General features: G+C 38.5%; 1 long non-coding RNA gene across 2 annotated transcripts in view; it reads left to right on the top strand.

The window, feature by feature from the left end:
- Positions 1–12173, top strand: part of LOC129487572 (uncharacterized) — a 60261-nt gene that overhangs the window by 36181 nt on the left and 11907 nt on the right. For both annotated transcript variants that reach the window (XR_008659371.2, XR_008659372.1), the window contains exon 3: positions 10631–10749. This is a non-coding gene — a long non-coding RNA (uncharacterized lncRNA). The remainder of the gene's footprint in view (positions 1–10630; positions 10750–12173) is intronic.

The raw sequence follows: 12173 nt of genomic DNA, 5'->3' as shown, positions 1-12173 counted from the left end.
AAATAAGAAGAGCAGCTTAAATTCAAATTAAGCGGAAATAAATAAAAGAGCAGAAATCAATAAAATTGAAAACAGGAACTCAATAGAGAAAATCAATAAAACTAAAACTAGTTCTTTGGAAAGATAAATAAAATTGATAAGCCTCTAGCCAGGCACCAAGAGTAGAAGAGAAGACACAAATTACTAATATCAGGAATGAAAGTGGGAACATCACTACAGAACTCATAGACTTTAAAAAGATAATAAGGAATATTATAAACAACCCTATGGCCACTACTGTGATATCTAGATAAAATTGACCAATTCCTTGAAAAATAGAATATACCAAAACGCAAACAAGAAAAAAAAAGACAATCTAAATAACCCTACATCTGTTAAAGAAATTAAATCAATGAAAATAACCCTACATCTGTTAAATTAAATCAATGATCAATAACTTCCCAAAACAGAAAGCACCAGTCCCGGAGCAATCACTGGTAAAATCTACCAAACATTTAAAGAAGACATTATGCCAATTCTCTACAATCTCTTCCCAAAAAAAGGAGAAGGAATCCATCCTAATTCGTTCTACAAGGCCAGCATTACGCTAATATCAAAACCAGAGACATTTTAAGAAAATAAACTATAGATAAGTGTATTTTATGAACATGAGAGATGAGATGCAAAAATCTTCAGCAAAGACTTAGTAAGTCAAATCCAAAAATGTGTTAAAATAATTGTATACCACTACCAAGTGGAATTTATCTCAGGTATGTTAGGCTAGTTCAACATTTGAAAATGAATTAATATAATCCATCACATCAATAGGCTAAAGAAGAAAAATCACATTATCATATCAATAGATGTAGAAAAAACATTTAACAAAATCCAACATCCATTTATGATTTTTTAAAAATCTCAGCATGCTAGAAATAGAGGGGGACTTCCTCAATTTGATAAAGAAAATCTACAAAAAAAAAAAAAAAGCCTACAGCTAACATCATGTTTAATGGTGAGAAGCTCAAAGCTTTCCTGATAAGATCAGAATCATGACAAGGATGTCCCCGCTGACTACTGCTTTTCAACATGATACCAGAAGTTCTAGCTAATGTAATAAGACAAGAAAATAAAATAAAAGTTATATCGATGAGGAAGGAAGAAATAAAACTGCTTCTATTTACAGGTGAAATGATTGTCTATAGAGAAAATTCAAAAGAATTGACAAAACTAATAAACAATTATATAAAGGTTGCAGGATAGAAGCTAATATACAAAAGCCAGTCACTTTCCTTTATACCAGCAATGAATGAGTGAAATTTGAAATTAAAAACATATTACCATTTACATCAGCATCCTCACAAAAATTCTTAGATATAAATATAGCAAAATATATACAATATCTGTCTGAGGAAAACTATAAAACTCTAATGAAAGATATCAAAGCAGAACTAAGCAAATAAAGACATATTCTATGTTCATGGATAGAAGACTTAATATTGTCAGTATGTCAATTTTACCCAAGTTGATTTAGAGATTTAATGCAATCTCAATTAAAATCTCAGCAAGATATTTTATAAATATCAACAAATTGAATCTAAGATGTATACAGAGAGTCAAAAGACTCAGAAGAGCCAACTCAATATTGTAGAAGCAAAACAAAGTCAGAAGACTGACAGTACCTGACTTCTATATTTACTACAGTAATTAAAACACAGTAATTAAAGCTACAGTAATAAAGACCATGTGGTATTGATGAAAAATTAGAGCAAAACAATAACAACAACCATTAATGGGACGAGTAGAGAGCCCCAAATTGAAATGCATGAGTATAACCAACTAGCTTTAACAAGGGAGCAATGGCTATTCAATGGGAACAAATATTGCATTTCAATGAATGGTATTAGAACAACTAGACACCCACATAAAAAAACAGAGACACAGAACTTACACTCTTCTCAAAATTTAATTCAAAATATATAAAAGACTTAAATGCAAAACTGTAGAATTCCTAGAAGATAACACAGGAGAAAATCTAGGTGACCTTGAATGTGACAATGACTTTTTAAATACAACACAAAAGGCATGAGCCATAAAATAAATATTTGATAAGCTGGACTTCTTTGAAATTGAGAACTGCTCCGCAAAAGACAGTATCAAGAGAATGAGGAGACTAGCCACAGACTAGGAGAAAATATCTGTGAGACACACATCTTATAAACGACTAGTATCCAAAATATAGAAAGAGCTAAATTCAGCAATAAGAAAAAAAAAAAGTTGATTTTAAAATAAGCAAAATACCTGAACAGACACCTCACCAAAGAAGATATCAAAGTAAACATATGAAAAAATGTTCAACATCAAATGCCATTAGGGAATTGCAAATTAAAACAATGAGATACCACTGCACACCTATCGAATGCTGACAACATTAAATGCTGGGGAGGATGTGAAAGAACAGGAACTCCCACTCATTGCTGGTGAAAATGCAAAATAATACAACCACTTTGGAAGACAATTTGGCAGTTTCTTACAAAACTAAACATATTCTTACTATGCAATCCATCAATTATTATTTTTTTGCCCAAATGATTGAAGGCTTATGTTCACACAAAAACCTGCACTTGGATATTTATAGCAGCTTTGTTAATGATTGCCAAACCTTGGGAGCAACCAAGATGTCCTTCAGTAGGTGAATAAACAAATAAGCTACGATACCTCTAGACAATGGAATACTATTCAGAGCTAAAAACAAATTAGCTATCAAACCATAAAAAGACATGGAGGAAATTTAAATGCATATTACTAAGTGAAAGAACACAATCTAGAAAGGCTATAAACTGTGTGATTCCAACTATATGACATTCTGGAAAAGGCAAAACTATGGAGGCAGTAAAAATATTAGTGGTCACCAGGAGCTACAGGGAGGGAGGGACGAATACGTAAAGCACAGAAAATTTTTATAGTAGTGAAACTATTCTGTATGATACCACAATGAGGAATACATGTCATTATACATTTGTCCAAACCCATAAAATGTACAAAACCAAAAGTAAATGCTAATGTAATCTATGGACTTTGGGTGACAATGATATGTCAATATAGTTTGGTCAACTGTAACAAAGGTACCACTGTGGTGTAGGATGTCCACAGTGGGGGAGCTTGTGAATGTGTGGAGGTAATGGGGTATGTGGGAACTCTCTGTACTTTCTACACAAGTTTTCTGTGAACCTAAAACTACTCTTTGAAAAAAAAGTTTATTAACTTGAAAAACATTTAATAAAAAGACTTTTAAATTCATTCATTAAGGTCATTCATTTCTTGAATACTTTTATTAAACATCTTCTATGTGCCAGTGTATCAGTTTGGGTCCTCCAAGAAGCAGGCATCAAGACAAGACTAAATGTGCAAGAAAGTTATTAGGGGAATGTCTATGAGAGAAAATTGGAGACTGCCAGGAAAGGCTGAGAGAACCATTAGAGTGTGATGTAGGTCTGACTCTGAGTAAAGAAGAGAGAGAAGGAAGGAAGGCTAGGTAGAAGCTTGCTAGATTGCTATGCAGTCTAAGGAAAGTTGGACAAGGCCATTGCAGAGTTCTCGAGCCAAAATTGCCCATCAGTGGAGTCTTGCATCTCTCAGAAATGGGTCTGCTCCAATGTCGCTGCTGGGCACAGCTAATAGCTGGGAAACACGGATTTGACACAAACTCAGTGATGGATTTCACAGCTAAGCAGCTGGAGCCCTTGGTCCCTACAGTTGGAGATCTGAGGGGCACATTCTCATGGCCACCAGAGAGAGGAACTTTTTTATCCACCAAAAAATGAGAAGAGAGGTTCTAGTGTGGAAAGGAGGGAAGGAGTTAGCCTAACTCTGCTTCTAACCCAGTAGCTATCCCCCAGAAGCCATTCTGGTGAGACAGCAAAAGCCTGGGCCTTTACACCAATACTCCCAAATATGGAGAGATGCAAACAAAGTGAGAGGACTTTTGTCTAAGTTTATTCAATCAAATTGTTGATATATTTTTGGCTGGTTTGTACTCTCTCCTGCCCACTATTTATTAAATATTGGAGAATAGAGATTCTGTGAGTTTATTTCAATTCACTATTTTAAGTCGTAAGTCCTCCATTAGTTTTCTAGTATCACTTCAGCTACTATTAGGGGAATGGATTGAAGCAAAGAGACAATTAGGAGCCCAGACTAAAGTAGTGGCAATGGGGGTAAAGATAAAAGAATTGGGCCAGACACAGTGGCTTATGCCTGTAAACCCAGCACTTTGGGACGCTGAGGCAGGTGGATCACTTGATGTCAGTAGTTCAAGACCAGCCTGACCTAACAAGGTGAAAACTCGTCTCTACTAAAAATACAAAAATTATCCAGGCATGGTGGCACACGCCTGTAATCCCAGCTACTTGGGAGGCTGAGGTAGGAGAATTGCTTGAACCTGGGAAGCGGATGTTGCAGTGAGCTGAGATCGTGCCACTGCACTCCAGCCTGGGCAACAAGAGCCAAACTCCATCTCAAAAAAAAAAAAAAGAGAGAGAGAGAAGAGAATTGATTGAAAATATACTTTGGAGATGTAATCAACAGGATTGCAGGTAGATTAAATGTCCCTGCCTTCAAAATTTGCACACTTGGACAGACTGTTGAAGTATAGACTCTCAAAAGGCCATTACAATGCAGAAATATTAAGTGCTGTCACTCCTTAGCTTCTACTACAATCTTACCATGGAAGAGCCATCTCCAAGGATGCTTTTAATTCCATCATTTCCTATCTTCTTATGATTCCCACAAAATAAAAGACCTATCACTGTCATTTTCATTTGTTAATATTTTGTTTAAATTTTCTTTTTTAAATGAACTCATCTCCTAAAAGCAAATGAGAACTCAAAACCATTTTATAAAACCATCTAGGTAATAATGTAAGAGCTCAGCAATTTTCAATTAGGTGGAGACGATGTCCCCAAATAGGAAATTCACCTAAATGTTGGAAACAGGGTATTAAACAGCACATACCAAACATCTTGTGAGTCTTCCATATCTAACACCCAAGAGATCCCACTGCATTTTTCAGCGAGAACCCAGGATTACTCTAAGAAGTTGTCTTTGATTTCTTTGCTGAGCACAATACCTGCTTTAATTAGCCTAAATGAAAGTGTCTTCTATTAGACCACGTTCAATCTCTAAACCTAGCTACTGACATTGTTCTTGGAAGAAGGAAGTCTAGGGTGAGTGTATATGAATGTAAGCTGCCTTCCTATGCAGAGTGACCTCAATGCCATGCCCTTCACGTGGGGTCTCACTAAAATGCCTTCTGAGGAGGGGTATGCAAGTTTGCATCCAGAGAGGAGAGAATGAGCAACATGAGGGAGAGTAACCCACCAGCTCCACAGAGCTGGTGAGATTCAGAAAGGAAAAGCACATCTAATGAGGTTGCTGAGGTGTGATGTAAGCGGGCCCTGGGCGATGTAACTCCCACTTCCATATCACCTGTGAATTCTTCAGTGACATCTACATCGTACATGGAAGCATTTTAATGAATAGTCTGAACTTAGTAAGAATACAAACAGTAATAGTTTTAGTTTTCTCTTTCCACTGCTTTCTGCATATTCTGATGGATCGCCTTTCTCTACTTTTTAATGATATCCCAGGTAGATGCAGTGATTATCTAATCCCTTTTGTTTTTTTACAAACGATCTCCTTTCTAAAGGAGATTTTTACATACTCTAACATTCTGTCTAATCTAAAATAAAACTTGAACCTCGCATCTAATTTCAGGCCCCTTCCCTTTCTTTTCTCCTCACTACCTGCCTCCACCGCCTACTCCTTCTCCAGTCAGGCTTGAACTTGGCTTGGGGACTTGCAGTAGTGGTTGAACATGACCTGTTCTTCCACCTTCTTCCCTCTCTTCTGCCCTTTTCGGGGTCAGTACATGAAGAGGGATTAGAGGAAGTGGCAAAAGTCTCTTTTCCCCCTTAGATAGTCACTGTTATCTTTCTCCCTTGGCTGACACTAGGTGGCCCTTCTGTGTTGCCCACTTTCAAATGCTGGCTTCTCGTGAGATGTGTCTGAGTTCTCAGAGTCACAGTGGGAACTGCCATACTGTTCAGGTCCTGGAGCGGGTGGCGTGCTCTCCAGTTGCTCTCTTTGGACCATCTATTAGCTCCTGCCCCCCACTATGGTACTTTCCACAGTTGAGTCCCCTCCCACATGTGCTGCCCTCTTAGGAAGATGCCTTTTAGATGGCTTAAGCCTGGGCAGCTCCCATGGCAAGGAAAATGCTTGCCAAATGCTGACCCTCTTATCCTTTTTCTCAACTCAGCCATTGCAAGCTGCACCATCCACCCTCATACCTCCACAATCGTCCAGGTTGTAATTATGCCCCATTCTCTATATTCAGGGATCACTCTAAGCTCCAGTGTCAAGGAGTCAAGTCCTTCGGGACTTCTCTGCCTCCACTCCCTGTGGCAGAGCTAGAATGACTGCATGCTTCTGAGCTTAGCCAGCATCCAGGCAGAGAGTGAGATACCAGCCTCCCCTTTTTGAAGCACCCACTTCTAAACTCTATGACAGTTTTCCAGACCCAACATGGGTCTGGAGATGACAATGTCACAGCACTCCCCTCTAAGCCAAAATTCCCCCGCATCGATGAACTATTGGGTGAGTTTCCTTCAAATGTCATGGCTTCACTTTATATAGGATAGTTAGGATGTGGTGGGAGGTAGTGATAGTCAGAGTATCAATAGATTACCCAGAAAGCCATAGAGGGCACCTGTGCCAGCTTCCTGACACTCTTGTAAAAATATGGGGGACCTTGTCTGCTCTCTTCAGCTTTGGGGCTTTACAGGAAACTCTGAGAAAATAGGGAAAGTCTCATGCATAAGCAGGTTATGCACACTATTGCATTGGTGTGAATGGGTCATTCACTGTAAATATAAGAGCTGTGGAGGATGTGCGTTCAAGATTGGTACTAGGTGAGAACCAAAGCCTCTGGGGTGAGGGGGCACATATAATGCATATACACAAAAAGGTAATGTTATAAGCAGTTTCTGAGCATCCCTGTGCTGGGTGGACAAAAGCACATCAGAGGCTGCATAATGAGGGAATTTCTAATGAATCAGCAAATGTTAACAAAAACCATCAATGTGCCAGGCAACTGTGACAGATGCTAGAGATAATAGAAACAAATAGAACCCAAAGGTGGTGGAGGAGTCTCACTTGAAAAACATTGTCCAGGCACCTAATGGTTAGGTGAATACAAACAAACGTCCCAATCACACTCTTTCCTAAATGGATTTGTAATTGCCTGCATTGGGAGCAGATTGCAATATCAATAACTACAGTATAATGAACTGACTTGCTATTCCATTTTCATGGGGAACTTTGCAGTTTCTCCATTAAGCCATGAATCATGTTTATTTGAAGACCAATTTCGCCCCCACCCAGTATCCACAGGAAGAAGTGCACTCATCCCAGAGGCTCAATTACTCCCTGCCGCTTCCCAGCACTAGCCTGGAGAAAGCTCCAAGAATCATACATTATTGCCTCTGAACTGTGGCTAATTTCTTAGACTGTTTAAGAATTTGTATAAATGGTTATCTTTAAAGATGCATCAAATTAGAGGAAAAAAATAAATAATATCCTGAAGTTTAGAATTTCATCAACTCAATCAGTGAGCATTTCCTTTTGCCAGTTAACTCTTCACTTACTGTGATTTGTACCTTCCAATTTGTATACATAATGACTAAGTTTCATTGGCTTGCATAAGTAAATGCTTTTTGTTTTGGGTTTTTTTATCTACATACAATTACTATGTATTAATATCTTCCAGGATGCTGGGAACTTTGTACAGATTAGTTCTTACAACAACTGTAGAAATAGGTAGTGTTATCCCCATTTAATAGGTGATTAAATGAGGCCCAGAACCATTAAATAATTTGCTGACACTCATGCAATTAGCAATGTGGACAGAGAATTTCAAGCTAGGTTTCTCTAATCCAGATCTTAGAGTCTTACCCTACTGCATATCTCTAAAGAAGATTAAAGGAAAATATTCTGAGAAATGTAGCCAGGAAGCGAAAAGAAAAGCTTATGCATCGCTACGAAATAGGTCAACAGTAGCAACACACCACCTTGGATATGCTATGTGCCAAATACTCTGGAGTCCTTGTCTGAAGAGCTTCAAGAAGAGTGACATAACTGTTAATTTTCTCTACCTTAGTGGTGTGACACCAAAATGAGAATATCCACCACTCTCATTACTCACATTTCCCCAAATCTCCAAAGGATATCTAAGTGTCATCTGGTCCCACGGTGCCTCCCTAGACCCACCACATTTGCTCTGAGAGGTCCTCTAGTCCCTACTGGAACACGGTCGGGGATGGGAACTCATGGCCTCCCCAGGCAGCCCCTTCCATCTTTGCATGGCTCAAAGATAAAATTATTCTGAGCCTGGATCTCATGCCCTGTGGTTTCCGCTCATGGTTCTGCCTTTTGAAATTCAGAATAATTTTAATCCATCTTTTACATGACAGCTGTCATATATTTGAAGGCATCTCTCATATTCCCAGTTGAAACATCTAAGCATCTCCTGGCTTTTTAAGTATAAATATGATATGATTTTAAATTCCTTCATTATTCTAGTCATTCACCTCTGGTCTTGACTGCTACCTATATGTCCCACCTGGGCAATTGCAGTAGCTTCTTGGCTAGTCTTCTTCTTTCATTCATAAACTACAGTCTAAACTCCACTCAGCACCTGGGATATTTCTTTAAAATGTATGATCCTGTCTTTCTCCAACTGAAAAACTTCCAATAGCTTCATTTAAAACAAAATCCATACTCCTTACTCCAGTGCATTAGGCGCTCACTGTTTTATTCTCAGAGTGACGGTCAACTGACCTGAAACAATAAAACTTCGTCCTTGCTGGATGATTTTGCAACTGCTCTATATTTTATTGACATTCAGATAAATACTCATGTGAAATATGTTCAGAGCAGATTCAAGGGTACGTTTAGTGTGTCATGAAATGCAAGCATAATCTGAAATGCAAACAGGTCCTAAAGTAAAATACCCTAACCTCTGACCCTGATGCTTAGAATGTTTTATGAACTTTTCAACCTCTTGTAGATGCTAGCTCTTCTGACACAAACTCTAGCTTTTATGTTATTATAAACATCTAGGATGTAGAAGGTTTTTTAACTTCTCATCAAAGAAGGACATTCCGTAGCCATTCTAAATAAATCCAAAATAATATAACTAAAAATATAAGTGCAGTATGTTTTATGCTGTAACACCTAAACTAGGTGTTCTTGATCTGGAATCCATGAGGCTCTGAAATTCTCTCTCTCGGTAAATTTTGATTTTAAAACGTAACCAATGAATGAAAGGGAGACTCCTCTTTGTAGAAATCTCTGCGCGAACCATAGAAGCTGGTTGGCAAGATCAGATATGTTGATGTTAACCACTCACCTATGTCTTCACTCCACTAAAACTGTTGCCTGTTGTCTTACTGAGAGCCAGCACCAAGCTAAGTGCAGGGAATCAGTGGGGAGCATGCAAAGCAGAGCACCTGTCCTCAGAGAGTTCGTCCAGTGTTGGAGACATATGTTAAATCAATAATCATAGAAATATGTCATTACAAACTGTGATAAATGCTATAAAACAAAAATGCTGGAAAACCTAATTTAATGACAGAGCCTTGGACAGCCATCCTAGGGAAAGTAATGTTTTAGCTGAAAGCTAAAGGTTGAAAAGTAGTTCACCAGTAAGGAATTCCTGCTAGGCCCAGCACTAAAGGTCTCCAGTGTTTCTCTGTGGGTATGTTTTCTGGGAAACTTCCCAAGGGGTGGGTACCTGTGTAGCAGTTTGTCTCCAAAGACAGCCCCCATCCTATTCCTAATGGGTTCCTCTTAGTACCCACAGGTGACTCCATTCTCTGGGTGAATTTGAGTTGGCCTTTCCCTGTTTAGAACAATAGAACATGGCAGAGGTGATGCTGTGCCATATTTGTCACATGGAAGAGTATTAGGGACTGGACCTGTGAGTACCGAGGCCAGGCTGATATCTAGTTCATTTGGGCCTTCTGATGATGCCAGCACCTGCAGCTATCTAAGTGCAACCATGTGAGAGAGCCCAACAAGAACTGCCAAGCCAAGCCCATCAACCATCAACAGAGAATCATAAGTCATTATGTCAAGCCAATAAGTTTTGGGATATTTGGTTACACAGGAAAAGATAACCAGCATACCTGTCCATGATCTCGAAAGACTCTTTTGGGGGACTTAGCCTAAGAGAACTAAGTTTAGATCAGCTGACAGGGCCTCCTGAAAAATGTTTATTCAGACTTTCTTACTCCAATGGCAGGAAAAAAGAGTTTGTCCTCCCAGTGGACCCAACCCTTACCTCTCCGCATGCCAAGCCTCCCCTTGTTCAGGTCTGGAGGGAAGTGACCCAGGATGTCTCTGACAAGACCCTACCCTAACACTTGACTGGACTCTCCATGACAGTCTTTACCAGTTTTAATTTCTTCCAGTTTCTGCACTGCCATGGTTTCCAAACCTTTCATAAAAATCCAGCTCCAAGACAGATAAAAATGGTGTTTCTCTTTCTCAGGATGGGTAATTTTATTGTCATTGTCATCTCTTGATTTTTTAGGATCCAGTATCTGCTGGAGGAGCCCCACCTTCTGCTACTATTATATTCTTCAGATGAGTAGAAGAGAGTGGGGAGGGAGAGAGCAGGAAGAGGAAAGGAAGAATAATGTCTTGAAATTGGTAAGAGTGTTTTTGTTTGCACATCCTGCATTATTAATATTTCTTGTTTAGCATAATTAGCCACCCTCTCAAGCTTACACACAACCTGCAGCGTTTATGCCTTCCATTGATAGCTAAACCATCCGCAAAGCAGTCCAGGTCCCCGAAGGCTGAATGCAGGTGGTTCTGAATGCTGCAGGATGCATTCGAAAAGCAGGATACATAAGCTTTAATTGTTGCTAAAAATACATTCATTAGAAGAATTGGACTCCTTCTATCTGTCTGGAGTGGATAAAAGCCATCTATGGATTCAGTAGTCTTCAGAAAGTCACAGAAGAACAAAGAAAAGGTAGAAAAATGGGCCCAAATGAACTTCATTAATGAGAGAAAAAGATAACTAATATAAGACAATACCACTTCTCTTTATTCAAATAATTGGCAGTCCATTTTACTTGGACAATAACTATGGCCTCAAATGTGATTTCAGGCTCAACAAAGCAGTGCAATTTAAGGTCTATCATGCCTTGTTGTCATGCTTCACGCAGCCCGGGATAAGTAATTCAATACCCCTTACAGGATCACAGGCTATTAAACCAGGATAAGAGCTTAGAGGCAGAATTACTCATTCTATGATATATTATTATTATATAATATACTATTTGTATTCTATTATTACATGTATACTTCAGTGGCCTGAGTTAATATTTTTCCACCAGCCACTAATTCCATACTCAAGAGTTATTCATGAAAGAAAAAAATAAACTATTTTGACCTGTTAGAAATGGGTCAATATGAAAAGAATGTACACATATGGGAGTGTGTGGAAGTACCTGTCCTCAATTTGATTAGCAGAACATTCAGCAGGAACTGTGGAAATCCAAGTCAAGTAATATTCTCAACAGGTATTAATATAGTGCTTATTATTTGCTAGATACTGTTCTCAATCTTGCCTATGTATTAATTCATTCAATCCTATAAAAAATCTCTTTGAGCTAGAGACTATGACTATCTCTCATTTGTTAGATAAGGAAATTGGGACATGGAGGTTAAATAAATCACCTAAGTTCCTAAGTTCACATCATTAGTATCTGCTGGAGTGAGGATATTTGGACCCAGGCAATCTGGTGCAACCATCTGTGTGTTTAATCACCACACTAAATTGCCTCCCAATTCAAAGTTGAATGTTTCCATATTTACAAGTTATCAGGTTTATTTACCCTAAAACAAGTCATTCCTTCCTTTTTAGTGTACAGAGTGCTTTCACATATATTTTTTCATTTGATCTTTGCATCAGCTTTGAAAAGTAAGCATGGCAAGAACGATTATCCCAATTTACAGATGAAGGAACTTAACAAGCATCTTCCCCAATTCCTTTATACTTCTGGCAAGAAAAGTAAAGCTGGATGTCTAAATAATGCCTACACATAAATATTAAAATAAGACAA

Source organism: Symphalangus syndactylus, chromosome 8, assembly GCF_028878055.3.
Source record: "Symphalangus syndactylus isolate Jambi chromosome 8, NHGRI_mSymSyn1-v2.1_pri, whole genome shotgun sequence".
NCBI classification, from domain to species: domain Eukaryota; kingdom Metazoa; phylum Chordata; class Mammalia; order Primates; family Hylobatidae; genus Symphalangus; species Symphalangus syndactylus.
Note: the sequence above shows the minus strand (reverse complement) of the source record. Positions and strands in the feature narration are given on the sequence as shown.